Here is a 17,121-nt window from a genome sequence, read left to right as displayed (position 1 = left end):
CTAAAATTTCCAAGTCTCTTAGCTCTTGTTGAATTTTACCATTGAGTATTTGTCTTTCTGTATTTCCAGCTTAAAATGAAGGAAGGAGGTGAAGGCTCCCTCCATCTAGGTACCTATTGTCTCTCCCTGCTGATCCCAATCACTTGTCTTGTATATTCTTTACTATCCAGCCACCCCTAAGTAGGCGCGGAGGTTCCTGTTCTCCATTACATTCCTAGATGCCTCCTGAGGGCCTGCGTGTATGCGAGGCCGCACCTATGTCTTCCCAAGCCCTTGTGCAACTCGAAATGCTGCATCATGGCAGGCAGTGGCTTTTGTAAGCGGGAAGGATCTTTTAAAACTTTTAAACTCTAAAATCTCCTGTACTTGAGCAGTCTAGGCTTCTACTATCTGTTTCTGGTTTGGGGTTTGAACTAAAGACAGGGTAATTGTTAAGGTTTTTAGGTGAATGAGGCTCAAGGCCCGTAACTAAAAGTCTGTGAGGGAACTGCCTCAGGTCCCTTTTCTATGAGCAATCTGGTAAGGTCCTTCTCCGACCTTTTTCCAAGTTAGGGGATGAATGTCTGGGCTTTCTAAAATGACCCATGGACATTTTTTGACAAAAGGGCAAAAAACTGAATCAAGTCCTTACATTTTACTCAAACTCCTCTTTCCCGAAAGGAAGTGTTTGACTTCCTTAGACAATTTGGCCCATCATTATGGAACGGAATGAGGGGGGACTTACCAGGGAATCAGTCACTCATGAGCGATGAGAACTTTTCCCAGACCAGAGTCCGTCTCAATCCGGCGAGCAGAACTTCCTTGTCGGTGTGCACTACCGAGGTTTCCTTGTGGGGGGGGTCTCCGTTAGGTGAAGATTCCGTACCTTGAGCCGCACGTTTGGTGCCACCTGCCCCGTCCCTCGGGGTTCCGGTAATTCGTGAGTCCAAGGTGGATCAGCCTGAAAATAATGGGCGGGAAAGAAAGAACGGGACCAAGCAGGTTTTCTTGTCAAGGCCCATTTATTGATTATTACAAGGGGTTAATATGTTAATTGCTCTCTGGCAGGTATCTGGAATCTCCTGTGTTAAGGAAGTGGGTGAAGGAATAGGTGTTAGTTGCTTCTCAGGCCAGGTATCCAGAATCTCCTATGTTTATCTCAAGCACTAACTAAGGAAATGGGGGAAGGTGCTAGTTGCTTCTCAGGCCAGGTCCTGGAACCTGAGGGGTGGGATGCTAGGCTAGCTGGCGGCTAGCTAGGCATGGGAGGTCGCCAAGGCTGGCTTCTGACACCAATGGGTGCCAGAGGCTGCAGAGGGCCAGGGACTGAGCAGGGACAGGCTCTACAGTGATGTACACATTCAAGATCTGGGGGTGGGGGAGCACGAGGAAGGACGGCAGACTCACACCATTGCTTTATACATTCGTGTGTACGAGAGCGCTTGCATACACCCCCCCACAGACCCCATACTCTCATGCATCCTTCACACTCAAACACATATTCATGCATACGTAACCCGTGTGTTCACAGACACTCAAATACATTCTCACACACGTGTGCACACACACCCACATGCTCACAAATATTCTTATACCCTACATGTTAACACACACACACACACACACACACACACACACACACACACACACACATTCATTCAGCAAGAAGGAATTCAAAGCAGCTATTGGAAGTGCTAGAGTAGAGATGCTGGAAACCTGGATGTGGTAAAAGAGAAGCCACCTAGTGATTCCTCTAAACAGAAACGTTCGAGTCCCAAGTGAGGAAGAAAAGTTAATATATGCACCAATGCTATTCCTCATTTATAAGCTAAACTTTACCATTGGTATGCACTACGGGGGACAAACATATAGTATGTACAAAGACAGGCGCTCTTGTGGCTTCAGGCTCCTACAGGGGGTCTCAGCATACATGCCTCACAAATGGGGCGTGGGGTTCTGTTTTATCCACCCATCTCTGTCTTCTTGCAGTGTGACTTTCAGAAATCCCTTTAGTGAGAGTCTACTGGAAAAAAAAATCAACTGGCATTTATTAAAATTCTCTGTAGTTTGATTTTGTTTTTTTAAAGACAAGGTCTCTCTCACTGTCCTAGAATGGACTCAAATCGTGACTCTCCTTCTGCCTCAGCCTCCCGAGTGTTGCAATAGCTTGCACCACCATGCCGGTCTTCTAAAAAGCAGGTTGGCTGGGAAAGCAACTCTAGATGGACAGTTACCCTCCCTCATCACTCCTTCTGTGATGGATTAATGTATTGTATTGTATTGTATTGTATTGTACTGTACTGTATTGCTTCCTTCATTTCTGGCTTCTATTTTCATTCTCTTCAGTTTTTTGTTTGTTTGTTTGATTGATTGATTGATTTGTTTCATTTCTTAGTTTCATTGAGAATGGTCTCACACTGCAGCCCAGGCAATCACCCTGCCTCAGCTTCCAGAGTGCTGGGATTACAGGCATGAGCTATTTTTGTTCTTGACCCTATCAGGGACAGCACAGTTCTGTTGGGCTGTAGGTTTTTAAGATTTCTGTTTTGTCTTTGAGGTTTCGTGACTCCACACCTGTCTGTTGAAGATTTCTTTTTATTTAGCATGGCCAGAAATTCAATGTTTCAATGAACCAGCTTTTATTTTTGTTCAGACTCTCTATGATTTCTTCACTTTTTTGTTTCATTACTTTTCTGCTTGTCTTAATTACTGTCCCGTTGCTGTGAAGAGACTCCATGACCATGACAACTCTTATAAAAGAATGCTTATAACTTGGAGCTTGCTTAACAGTTTCAGAGATTTAGTCCATTATCATCATGGCAGGAAGCAAACAGGCCTGGCATGGAACAGTAGCGGAGAACTTTGCATCCTGATCCACAAGTTGCAAGCAAAGAGAGATAGAGACACTGAGCCTGCCATGGGCTTTTGAAATCTCAAAACCCATCCCCGGTAGCATACCTCCTCCAAGAAGGCCACACCTTCTAATCCTTCCCTAAGCAGTCCATCTTCCAGGGACTAGACATTTAAATATGAGAACCTATGGGGACAATTATCATTGAAACCACCACACCTTTCTTTATTTCCTACCTTAAATTTTAACTTTCCTTTTTTTTGTTGTTGTTGTTGTTGTTGTTTCGAGACAGGGTTTCTCTGTGTTAACTTTCCTTTTTAAGACTAAAAATTCTCACAAGTATTCTTGGGTTGCATTTTTTAATCTTGATGGTTCATATTATTCTATTTATAGTGGTTTTAATTTCTAATAGTATTCACACACACACACACACACACACACACACACACACACACACACACACACCTTGCAAATAGTATCTCTTTAAGTAGCACTGGCTGTCCTGAAACTCACTCTGTAGATCAAGCTGGCCCTGAACTGACAGAGGTCCACCCATTTCTACCTCCTGACTGCTGGGATTAAAGGCTTGTGCCTCAGTGCACTGCAAGCTTTCTGATCTAAAGCTACCAGGTATTTAGACAAGTGCTCTCTACTATATAAGTAGGAAAGTTCTGCCTTTTTCCTGTTGACATTTACTTTCAGTGATCTATAGCTAGAATATGGCCTCTGAATTTTGTTGAGATGGGTGTTAGAGCACTACAATCAAACACTGTAGTGAGTTTCCTGGCATGGTTGCCAAGGCCCAAACTCAATCCTCTGAAAGATCAGAAAGCAATTTTGACCACTGAGCCATCTTTCCAGCCCTGGATACAGGATGTTATAATGCATTGAACTGATACATTGCAAGCGTGTATGGCACTGTTGGAATCTTCCATGGCTCTTGACTTATAATACTTTGTCAATGACCAAGAAACGAGCATTCAAAATATTTCCCCATGCGGGTGGATTTGTCTATTTTTCTTAATGCCCCTCTCATTTCTCTTGGGAACATATCCAGGCTCTGTTGGTGTTTATATACATTATTTCTTTCCTGTAACATTAATATTGTGTCATTATGAAGTGACCGTCTGTATATCTGATAATGCCTTCTTCTGAAGGTATGAAGAATATCCTACAGCATAGCAGCCCCCAGCTTAGTCCTGCCTAGAGACCAGGTACTCATTCTCACAGCAGTGCTTAGCACCTCTGGGTGTCAAGGGAGTACATGATGGTTGTCTGGAGATGCTCCCTCAACGAACTCTTGTTATTCAAGGCCCAGGTTTATCAACTCAGTGTGAGGCAGTTTCCTTCTCTTGGCAACTGATGATGAGTTGTCTTGTGGAACCGTGCCCATGCTCCCTTTTGGCAGAATGAAGCAGAAGAAAATTGAAAAGCTAGTAATTAAGTGTTGAAGTCTCTTCGGGTCATTTCAATCCGGCTGAGTGCACTGTGGTTTCACCCGGACAAGACAGTGTGTCCTGAGGGAGTCTCATTGGCTACAGTCACTGTCCAGCAGACGTCTGTCAGCAAGCAACATTGTACATATATCCTGCACCCCTCTTGCGCTCCTCAAATGCTCTTAGATTTCTTCCCTGTAGGCCGAAGTTCTGGCGACCTCTAGCGGCAGCTTTCCTGCCCTGCACGGTGACGGGAGCTTAATGCTGTTCTTCTACCTGGCCTGCGAGGCTGGCATCCCAAGTGTCTGGCAAAGATCCTAACTTGTGGAAGCAGAGAGAAACACTCTTCCTTGCCCTCTACCCACCGTATGCCTTTCAGAAATCCCTTGACATCGCTGCCCATCATGCTTCGCTGTACCCAGACAGTCTACCCAGCCCAGGCTCTCCCCAGCCTAGGAAATACTTTTGAAGGTTCATGATTTCTTTGGAGTGGGTGTGACCATTAATTCCTTGAATAGGATGAGAAGGACAGATAAGCACTCCCCTGTGCTTAGGAAGGAAATATCAGGGCCTGAGGATATAGCTCAGTTGTCAAGAGTGCATTCAGGAAGTCTTAGTTTCAAGCACCAGTACTGCATAAACCAGTTGTGGTGACCTGTAACTCAGAGTGGGGATAGAGGCAAGAGGATCAGAAATTCAAGGTCAGTAGTCTTGGGAGATAGCTCATTCTGTAAAGCACTACATAATCATGAGGATTCACATTTGATACCAAGAACCCACATAAAAAGTCGGGTGTGGTGGTGGGCATTTATAATCCCAATGCTGGGGAAGCAGAACCAGATGGATTCCTGGGACCCTGGCCACAGCCTAACAGACAAGACCCAAGTCCCAGTGAGAGACCTTGTCTCAAAACAGAAGGTGGGGGTTGAAGAGTTGCTTGCCTAGCATGGTGAAGCCCTGGGTTGGGTCCCAGCACACAACACCTGAAACCCGGAGTGGTGGCACAGGCTTGCAATCCCAGCACTTGGAAAAGAGATCAGAAAAGGACTCAAAAGTTAAACGTCTGGGGGCTAGAGAGATGGCTTAATGGTTAAGAGAACTGACTGCTTTTCCAGAGGACCAGGGTTCAATTCCTACATCTACACGGAAGCTCACAGCTAACTGGAACTCCAGTCCCAGGTGATCCAGTTCCCTCTTCTGGACACTATGCACAAGATTCATATATTCATATATTCAGACAGAACAAGTGATTCTTTTTAAAAGTTCAAAGTTATCCTCAGCTACATAGCCAGTTTGAGGCCAGCCTGATCTTTGTGAGGCACTATCTAAAAAAAGAAAGTAAGAGAGAAGGATAGAGAGAGAGAAAGAAGGAAAGAAAGTTTGGTGGCTTCTGAGGAACACTTGAGGTTGACCTCTGACCTCTGGCCTAAGTAGGCACACAAATACAAAAGTTCGAGGTCATCCTCAGCTAAGACCACATTCAATACCATGTCTCACATTCAAGACCAACTTGGCCACATGAAATCCTGCATAAATAAGTAAACACAAAAGAATTAAAAATAAATTAAATAAGTGAACACATAACTAAGGCTCCATGAGTCATCCTCATAGAAGCAAAAGGAAAAGAGAATTCTGGAGTCAGTGGTGCCAAAGATGACTGAGCCCCAAGACCTCACATCACCAGGTTGGACCATTTTCTTCCACTGCTTTAAACATCCATGTCAAACATTAATGAGGACGGTAGATGGATTTGCATCAACCTTGACTGTAATTCCCCAAACACCACGCCCTGCATTCCTCCTGAGCCCGCACCACTTTCTACTTCTTGCAGGAACTCAGAAACAAACAAAAGGACTGCATGCAGCATCTCTTCATACTTGGCACAGCCCCCTAGCTGAAAAGGTTTTGTTTCCCCGTTATTCTGCCCGAGTCTATTAAAAGACAATAAATGGCTGTGATGAGCCATTTTCTGTGATCCCAATTAACTTTTGTGTGGCAAAGCGTTTTCTAGCTCAATATATCTTGTGCCCCATTCCCATAATCACTGCCAAGAGCTACTGGCTTCCTTTACCCAGAGACTGCAGCAACGGATCCCGTGTAATTAGATAGTCCTCCGGTCTTTGTACCAATTAGCAGAGAAAAAGCACTCCAAAGCCTGCCTAGCCAAACCAGGCAAATGGGAGACCTTTGGGTTTTGATGCAAGACCCCGTTAAGGAGGAGAGAGAACAGGAAGGCAAACATCGACTCTGGCCTCCACACACATGTACACTCATATTCGCACATGCATTCACATATAAAAATAAACAAATAAATAAAAATTAACTGATCAAAAGAGAAGGGTTGCTCCAAACTCATTAGGATGACTAGAGTTTGAAAAATAATAGTAATAATTAATAAGTAAGTATTGAAAGGGTATGAGGACACAGGGGTCCTTGGGCACTATGGGTGAGAGTAATCACTATAGAAAGTAGTCTAACAGTTCCTCCAAATTACTGAGGCTGGAGAGATGGCTCAGAGTTTAAGAGCACTGGCTGTTCTTCCAGAGACCTCACGTTTGATTCCAGCACCCATGTGGTGTGTGGCTCATAACCTACTATAGTTCCAGTTTGGGGGCAAGGTTGGTGGAAGGGTTCTAATGCCCTCTTCTGGCCTCTGTGGACACTTCAAAAGCAGAGTTCACAGACATGAATTCAAGCAAAACACCCATACACAGAAAATAAAAATAAATACAGCTTTTTTAAAAGTGAAATTATTACATGGCCTAGCAATTCCATTTCTGAGTATATACTCCCCCAAAACTGAAAGCAGGTACTTATTTGTCCATCCTTGTTCATGACATTGTAGTCACAATAGACAACAGGTGAAAGTAACCAAGTGTCCATCAAATGATGAATGGATAAACAATACATCCAACAGTTTGCTGAGACAGTGCATTCTAAGTGTTACATCCACACATACACACAGAGAGAGGCAGAGACATTGACAGAAACAGACAGACAGACAGAGACAGAGATGGAGACAGAGAGAGAGCACCTATCTATCTAAAATGATAAAATGATGGGTCATACTGATTTGCTCGACTATAGTAATCAATTTACCAGGTACAATTGGCTCCTGTGTCATGGGTTCTGTATCCTCAGGCCTCCACATCTGTAATTCAATCAACCACAGATTGAAAATATTTTCTAGGGCAGACGAAACTGCTGAGAGGGTAAAGGACTTACTGCCAAGTCTGCCCCCGAGAGTTTAATCCCTACTGTCTGATGATGGAAGGAGAAAAGTGACTCCTATGGGTTGCCCTCTGACCTCCATATCCAAGTGTTTGCATCTTCACACGTTCCCTCTCTCACTCTAGGTCTCTCACTCCCTGTATTTCTCACACATGCATAAGTAAATAAATATTTAAAAGGTTTTTTTTTAAAAAATAAATGCAAGGCAGGTGTGGTATTGAACATCTGTGATTTCACTCAGGAAGATAAGGCTGGAGGATCTAGATTCGAACAGCCTAAGCTACATACTGAGACCCTGCCTCAAATAGCAAACAACACAACAAAAATAATGCAAATTTTAAAACAATGCAATGTCACAAATACTTGCCTAACAATTCCACTATATTGGGTACATAAGTAATCAAGACATGATTTAAAGCCTACAGGAGAATTTATATGGCTATATGTAAATATAATGCCACTTTGTACAAGAAACTTGAATGTCACAGATAATCTTGGGGAAGTTCCTGGAGCCAGTTCCCCAAGGACATAGAATGATATAAATATAGCTATATGGTTATGTCAAGACAAATATACCAAGAGATCATATCATACGCTTTAAATACAAATATATTTATAAATGTATAAGTATTACTTAATCCAAATCCTTAACTATTTCGATTCTTTTCAATCCAGTTAGAAGGGACCTGTTTGTACTGCTGATCAGAGCAGGTTTTTTCCACAGCAGTGAAGTGATGAGGTTCTGAGTTTGTCAATTGTGTGCAAGCAAGCACAGCATTGAAATCCAAAACATCGACTTTCAGGGTCTATTAAGGTGCCAACAAGCTTCCTCTGGCCTCACAGTCTAGAGCAGTAGTTCTCAACTACCCCTTTGGGGGTTAAATGACTCTTTCATAGGGGTCGCATATCAGATATTTACTTCTTAACAGTAACAAAACTATGGTTATAAAGTAGCAATGAAATAATTTCATGGTTGGTAGTCACCACAATATGAGGAAGTGTATTAAGGGGTCGTAGCATTAAGAAGGTTGAGAACTACTGCCCTAGAGTGTGTGGGGTGTGGATCTGTAGTACTAAGTCAACTCCTCTTTTTTATATTTAGACACTACTTTCTTTGTTTCTGTAATCAGACTCATGTAGCTGAGACCTTACACAGTTAAGACAATCTGTTACCTCTGTACAAATGGGGAGGGGTCAAGTTTTAACAGTTCTAGACCAATGTGACTGTGATGCCAATTCACACTCTTTTCCAAAGAGGACAGCACATCAAAACCTTCAAAAAATCAAGTGTGTGTGTGTGTGTGTGTGTGTGTGTGTGTGTGTGTGTGTGTGTGTAGAGAGAGAGAGAGAGAGAGAGAGAGAGAGAGAGAGAGAGAGCGAGCGCACAATAATGTAGTATGTTGTGCATCTGTAGCAGCAACAGTTTTTCCAGGTTTTGCAGTCATCTGAGCAAAACTGTAGAAATATCCAGCACACTGTGTTGGGAAAAAAATAACAATAATAAAAAAACCAAAATCTTAGGAAACAGCACAGTTCTGGTTTGGTTTCAGTACCAGATACCTTTTTAAAAAAAAAAAAATTAGTTTCTTAATCACCACCTAGAGAGAAACCATTCTGAGCACCATCATTTAAAACGGCCCTGAAAAGCACTGCCAGTCCTGTGCGTCCTAAAGCAGGTGCACAGAACCTCCCAGGCCTGGAGGTGTGCTACAGTCTGCTCTGCGTCTACAATGCTAGCAGACACACTGTTTGAGACTTGATTCTACTTTTCCAGCAGAAGGCCCAGAGGATGACATGACACTGCTCTGAAAAGAATGCACCCTCTCAGCCAAGATTTCCTTTCCATAGTGGGAAGGTTCTAAGGATTCAGTCTTTTCAGGAACATCTGCTTAAAAATGTTATTTTTTTTTTTAAAAAAAGGACACACTTGCCTCCAGAAACCACTGGATTCATACACATATACTGAATAGAGGAAAGCAAGATTCAACCATCCTAGCACTTTCCAAAATCTAAGACAGGTCCTTGAAGCAACCCTGCAGGGTCCCCCTGCAGGAGACAACTAGAAGGTGTGTTGAAACACATTTAAATCATTTAAATATACTGAATAAATTTTTAAATTATTTTTATTAATTAAATTTTAAATTTTAATATATTTAAAAAACACATTTAAATATACTGAACAGAGGAAAGCAAGATTCAACCATCCTAGCACTTTCCAAAATCTAAGGCAGGTCCTTTAAGCAACCCCACAGGGTCCCCGAAGGAGACAAGTAGAAGGTGTTGAAACACCTTTAAATCATCCCATTCTGCTTGTAGATGAGGGTGCCTAGGCTTGGGGCTGAAACAATGTGACTGAGGAATTCACCAATAGTAGCAGCAAACCTGAACCAGCCGTTTGGTTCTAACTCCAGACCCAGCTCACTCAGTTCTACCACAGAATAGACAATTTTTAACGGCTGGTGAAACGGCTCGGTGGTGAGCGTGCTTGCTACCATGCCCGATGAGCTGAATTCAACCACTGGAACTCATGGCAGAAGAAGAGAACTAACTCTTGCATGTTGTCTTCTGTCGGGCTGTGTCTCACACAACACACACACACACACACACACACACACACACACACACACACACGCCATAAATTTCCTAACCAACTAAAGGAGCACCTTCATAAAATGGCAATGTTGATGATGGCAATCAAGGGAGCCTTTGTTGAGTGATCTGTGCTTGGCAATGTCATTATGTTTCGCAGCTCTGCAGTAGGCACTGAGGTCAATCCCATTCTGTAGATGGGAAAGGCACAGAGGAGTGGGTATTTTAACTGCTCACAGGTTCATAATAGAATCACTCCTTAGACTGGGCGGCCACTCTAACTCAAGAACTTAGAACTACAGTCTTGGAGTTCAGAACACTCCCTCGTTACAGATGAATATACCTACACGTGTCAAATCAGCATCTTTAAGAGAAGAGAAAGTTTTGAAACATAATTATCTGCTCTGGTTTCACAGGGGGGCTATGGCATTGATGCTGCTTCTTGGGGGCAGGCCAGAGCTTCACTGCCATGACAGATGGCACCTGTCTCACTGCCAGCTCTGGAATGCTGATTCTGGCTACAGTCACACTTCCCATCTGGGAGAAGAACTAATGTCCTTTCTTCTCTCTTCACAGACGCCACACGCTCCCCGAGTTTGCTAAAGGAGCCACCTCTCTTAGGGACTGTATCAGGTACTTTTCTCACAACTGTGACTGAAAGCCTGACAGGAGAAATTTGTTGCTCCTCCAGAGAACTGGGGTTCAGCTCCCAGCACCCACATGGTGACTCACAACCATCTATATCTCCAGTTCAAGGGGATTCCAGAGCTGTTCTGACTTCCACAGGCACTAGGCACGAATGTGGTGCATGCATATACAAGCAAGCAAGACACTCATATACATAAAATAAACACAAACACATCTTTTCCTTTTCTTTTTGAAAGCGAAACTTAGGGGAAGAGGGGTCTGTTTTGGCTCACAGTTTGAGAAGGTGCAGTCCCTGGTTGCTGAAACAGCATGGTGGGAAGAGGTTGCAATTTGTCTACATCTCAAAGGACCAAGACGTGGAAGGCGAGAGTCTGGTAGGAACGCAGCGAGGCTGCATCGTCATGGTCCATTCCTCAGTCACCTGATTGCTCCAATTTAGGCCCCAGTTCCTAAAGGGTCCTCACGCACCCAAAGCAGAACCACCACTGAAGACTAAATGTTAAAAGACATGTGCCCACGAAGGACAACGCAGATACAAACCACAGCTGCACCTACTAATTGCCGGATCAACAGTAGCCATTTGCAGCAATCTACTTTAACAAATAACTGCCGTGGTTGCCATTTTTATTAGGACAAGGTATGATTGTTGAATGCTTGGCCCCCATTGGGAGGTTCTGGAAAGGTCAGAAGGTAGGGCCTAGTTTCAGGTCACTGGGGACATGCCTAAGAATGTTACGCCTGGCCTGTCCCTTCCCATCGGGTGACAAGGTGAAGAAAAATCTCTTTCACATGTCCCTGCCACTGTGATGTTCTGCCCAGGAGCATGGAGCCCAGCAAACAAGGACTGGGCCCTCTGAAACCTTAAAGCAAAGTAAATCCTTCCTTCTCTAAATTGGCTCTGTCAGATGTTTGGACACAGAAATGGAAACGGATTATCACGCAAAGCTAAATCCTACAGAAAATGTGTTCTTCATCTTCACTAGAATCAAGTAACTGGTAATGGCACTACTTAACATACACATGGAATATATATTCTCAATGCACAATAAATATTTCAAATTTTCCAGTCTTTCTTTTTTTGGGGGGAAGGGGTTCGAGACAGGGTTTCTCTGTGTAGCTTTGGAGCCTGTCCTAGCACTTGCTCTGGAGACCAGGCTGGCCTGGAACTCACAGAGATCCGCCTGCCTCTGCCTCCAGGGTGCTGGGATTAAAGGTGTGCGCCACCAATGCCGGGCCCAAATTTTCCAGTCTTTTAAATAGAAGGACTATATCAAATAGGAAACACACTAAAATCTTTGGTCCATCACAAATGCATGCTGATCAATAGGAGAGTGGCATAGCAAATTAGACTCTATTTAAAAAAAAAACATTTAAAGCCACTAAATAATACAACTATGCAATGAATAACAGAAAGAATGAAACATACTCAGAGGGAAAAACTAGTTTTAGACAAGAGGAAACATCTCCAAATAAATGATCATTTTTACAACTCAATACAGAAAAAAGTGGCTATATTAATGAAAGGAGTTTCCATAAGTAAGATGTACAACACTGCAACTTTTAAGGAATCATATAATAGACGAGGCCTTATTCTGCTCTTAAATGTGAATTTCCTGGCAAATAAAATTTCTCACCTCCTTATATAAGATGCTAATCAAGAATCAGTATTTTTGCTTTATAACTTAAAAATAAAATCTATTGAGCGAACAACACACTAATGTAGTCAACAGCTTTCATTGTTTAAATATGTTTACCATAACAGTGCTAGATATGAAAATAGATATAACATTTTTATTTTAATACTTAACTAATATGTCTATGTTCAAATCACTGTTGTTTGCAGCTATGACCATACCATATCTTAGCAGCAACAGATTCCAGCTCTAGGAGGGTCACAAATGCAAAGAAAACATACCAAACAAAGTAGCTGGAGATTAAATTTGGGTCCTCATGTTTGTACAGCAGACACTTTACTGACTGAGCCACCCTTTGGGTTTGCTTTTATTTATTTATTTATTTATTTTTGAGACAGGGTCCCAGGATGTATAACCTCAGCTGGCCCGGAACTTACTATGTAAACCATGCTGGTGAAGGGACCAGCTCCCCATTTCGGCAGCCATAACAGCCAAACACGTGCTTGCCCTGACCTTGCCTTGGTCACTAGGAGGTCAGGTGCCTGCCTCGTGGCAAGGAACCAATCAGAAGTTAGCTGGTGGTGCTATGCTTTACGGCTCTGGGTGTGCTTTATGGACAAGTACACAGCAATGACGAGCAGAGCATAGCAACCACCCTGGGAGGGCCTATGGGCCATAACAACCAGTTGACCAATCAACACAGGGCAAACCCTCCAAGCCTGGAGCCACACCAATCCTGAGCCTGTGCCTACTCCTAGACACTCCCCTTACGCTGCCCTATAAGATCTCTATGCAGTGGCTTTGCATAGTCTTTCCTACGTGGGTGGATGAAAGACTTTAGCAACTACAATAAAGCCTCTTGCGGTTTGCATCAAGCTTTCGACTCCGCCTAGTGATTGGGTGAAGTCCTGGGCTGAGATCCTAGGGGCCTGAGCCTCCAGGGGTTTTTCACTGGCTGGCCTTGAACTAACAGAGGTCTGCCAGTCTCTGCCTCCTGAATGATGGGATTAAAGGCGTGCACCACCACACCCAGTTTCTAGCCCCTTGTAAACAGTTCTTTTAGAAGACTGTGAAATAGTTCAGGACTGAATGATAAGACACTTGGGATTTTTTTTTTTTCAAATAACACGTCAGTGAGGAAGGTGGAAAGTAGTAAAGACTGAAGAGACTGGTTTAGAGTCGTTATCGATGCCAGAAGGCAGCGTGGGAACTCCCTCCACCTGAAGTTGCTTTTATTTTGCCTTTTTCTTTTCTGTGGCTCTAATTTGACCTTTAGGACTTGTTGACCCTGGTGAGATGGGCAAACTAGAGGTAACAAACTCCAGTATATAGCAAGTGTCACTCTTTAACTTTAAATGGCAACCGAGGCTTTTGTGTTCCAGGCATGGTACCCTGTGCAGTTGGGTTCAAACGTGCGGTCTTTGGGTAGTGACTGGATCATGAAGGCTCTGATCTGACCAGTGGAAACTCAGTTTAACAGGTCACTGGGAGGTGATGAAAACTTCAGGAGAGACCTAACTACAGGAAGTAGGCCACCGAGCATGCGCCCTTGAGGAAGTAGGCCACCGAGCATGCGCCCTTGAGGACGTAGGCCACCGAGCATGCGCCCTTGAGGAAGTAGGCTACTGAGCATGCGCCCTTAAGACAGACTTTGCCCACAGCTCCATTTCTTGCAGCTTCTGCCTACCCTGAGTTAAACACCTCTTCAGGAATAAGCTCCCACCACGAGGTGAACACCTCAGCTCAGGCACAACCCTCCACCATGACGCTCACACAGCACAGCCCCATAGGGAGGGGACAGAGTAGCCATGAAGTTAAACCTCTGGAATTTTGGAGCCAAAATGAATCCCTCCTTTTCTGACATTGTTTATCTCGGGTGTCTTTTCACTGAGACAGAAAGCTGGTTAATAGTCTGGAGAGATGATCCAGCCAGTGAGGGCATGTGCTGCCAATCCTGATAACCTGAGTATCATCCCTAAAACCCACAGGAAGAAGGAGGAGGAGGAGGAGGAGGAGGAGGAGGAGGAGGAGGAGGAGGAGGAGGAGGAGGAGGAAGAAGAAGAAAAAGAAGAAGAAGAAGAAGAAGAAGAAGAAGAAGAAGAAGAAGAAGAAGAAGAAGAAGAAGAAGAAGAAGAACCCAACCCCAACATGCTCTAGTTGCCCTCTGACTGGCACACATGCACCCTCATACACATACATACATACATACATACATACATACATACATACATACACACACACGTAAATAAATCTTTACAAAATGTAAGAAAGCTAACTAGAAGCTAGCACACCTGAGAGCACACATGTCACATTCAACCAATCAACCCAGAATTCACCAGCTATAGAGTTCTCTGTGCCACTCAAGACAAGTTCTCCACTGCCTTAACCACCCCTGGCCCAGGCAGATGATAGGAAAGACCTAGGCCTCTAGAGCATGCTGAACACCTTCAAACCAGCCAGTCCCAAGGCTGCCAAATCCACCTTATTACTACTTCCCAGTCTTGCTTCCATGCCCTCTGTTCTCCCCTAATTCCCACATAGCTGTTCCTTCCTTCAGGGTCTGGGAGGATTTAACAAGCATCTTTTCTTTGTTTTTTTCTTCTTTTTATTTATGTGTGTGCACCTACATGAATTTATGTTCACCATGTGCATGCAGTACCCACAAAGGCCAGAAGAGGCCACTGGATCTTCTGGAACTGGAGTTACGGACAGTTTTGGGCTACCTGACATGGATGCTGGGAACCAAACCAGGGTCTTTGGCAAGGACAGTGATCTAATTGCTTTTTTTTTTTTTTTTTTTACTGTAATAAACACAATGGCCAAAAACAACTTGAGACAGAAGGGGCTATTTCAGCTTACAGGCTACAGTCTGTTATCAAGAGAAGCCAAGGCAGGAACTGAAGCAGAGACCACAGAGGAGTACTGCTTACTGGCTTGCTCAGTCTGATTTCTTATACAACTCAGGTCCTCTTGCCTAGGGATGGTACTGCCCACAGTGGTCTGGGCCTTCACACATCCACTACCAGTTAAGAAAATACCTCAAAGGCATTACTACATGTCAACCTGATACTCAAGGTGGACTCTCCCTGAGTGACTCTAGTTTCTTTAAAGTTGATGAAAGCTCGACAGCACAAACAGAAAGTGGTCTTAATCACTGAGCCTTCTCTCCAGCCCCAAACTCACCTTGTCAACGGTAAGTACCTCCTCCTCTGTCAGCCTCACCTCACCTGAGCAATAACAAAAACTATGTTTTAAAACAAAAGCCTTTCGTGAAACTCAAAAGCTAAGACTGATTTATCATTTCTGTCTATTGCTGTATCAAAACTTCTCCATGAGTACTGAGTGTGTAAGGCCCTTCTGCCTGAGCTATGTGAGTCAAGTTTAACACAGGGAGAAAAGGTATCAGTATTGACCCCATTATGGACATTAAAATGACAATGACCTTCTTCTTCTTCTTCTTCTTCTTCTTCTTCTTCTTCTTCTTCTTCTTCTTCTTCTTCTTCTTCTTCTCCTTCTTCTCCTTCCTCCTCTTCCTCTTCCTCTTCTATGTTTTAAGACAAAGTCTCCTGTATCCATCCAAGCCTTGAACTCCTAATTTTCCTACCTCTGCCTCCAAGTACTGTGGTTACAGCAGTACACTACCATGCCCAGCTGTCATGACCATTATTTTGACATAATCACAAATTTGCACCCTCAAAATGTTGCTCATGGTCTTCTAGGGCCTCCACGTTCCTCCTGCAAACCAGTTCCAAAGGCCCAAGAGCTACATGGTGGGATTTACCACAGCATCAGTTCTTTTTCAGTACTGATTTTTTGTATGAGTTACTTCTCTTGAGGCTGTGACAGAGAATCCAACAAATGCAACTTAAGCAGAGAAAGGTTCTCCACAAATACTACTCAAAAAAATTGCTGTTAGCCTAGCAACTCCAGTGGACTTTTTTCTCTGGTGGGTAAAAGGATATCTGCCTTTACTTTACATGCACACACTGATGGTTGATTTTTATTGTTCACTTGACTGGTAATTCTAAATAGAATTACCTAGGAGACACATCTTTGGAAATGTCTGTGGGAATGCCAGTTAAATGTCCAAAAATGTTAACTGCGAAGGGAAGTCTCACCCTGAAAGTAAGTGAAGCCATTCTGTTGGGCTGGAGTCATGACTGAATAAGAGAAGACAAGAAAAGGCTAGCAGAGTGCCAACATTCATGTCTCTCTGCTTGCACCCTCTACAGACAGTGATCCTGATATCACAAAAAATAAATAAATACATACATACATACATACATACTGGCTGTACACTTACTGTGTTTGTATCCTGCTGTTAACTCCAAAAAAGTTCAAACAACAATGCTTAGGTTCCAATTAGCCACACAGATATAGTCATACAAAAATCATTGGCTCGGTAATTTCTTTGTAACTCCCAAGTAAACCCACTAAAAGTGTTTGCTTAGAGTTAAGAATCTGTATACAAGAACAAAATCCTATGGAAATGTTAAGTCAACTTGCATAAACAAATATGAAGGTGGCACTGGAGAAATTCTAAAATGCTTGCCTGTCTTCTAGAAGTGGGAAAATATCGAACATCTTCATAGTATCAAAGACTTGGAATCAGTCAGTGTATTAGGTTTTTTTCACACTGCTCTGGTGACATGCCACAGAGTGAATGACTTCAGAAAGTCATTCCCTCAAAACATTGTTTACCAAATTCTAGGACTTCCATATCCCTCCTGGAAACCCATTCCAAAGGCCTAGA

General features: G+C 43.3%; 1 long non-coding RNA gene across 1 annotated transcript in view; it reads right to left on the bottom strand.

The window, feature by feature from the left end:
- Positions 1-17,121, bottom strand: part of LOC107978639 — a 34,199-nt gene that overhangs the window by 4,660 nt on the left and 12,418 nt on the right. The window contains exon 2 of the long non-coding RNA XR_003484358.2: positions 725-940. This is a non-coding gene — a long non-coding RNA (uncharacterized LOC107978639). The remainder of the gene's footprint in view (positions 1-724; positions 941-17,121) is intronic.

The sequence above is a fragment of the Cricetulus griseus genome, chromosome 3, assembly GCF_003668045.3.
Source record: "Cricetulus griseus strain 17A/GY chromosome 3, alternate assembly CriGri-PICRH-1.0, whole genome shotgun sequence".
Classification (NCBI taxonomy): Eukaryota; Metazoa; Chordata; class Mammalia; order Rodentia; family Cricetidae; genus Cricetulus; species Cricetulus griseus.
This window is presented reverse-complemented; position numbering and strand designations above follow the sequence as displayed.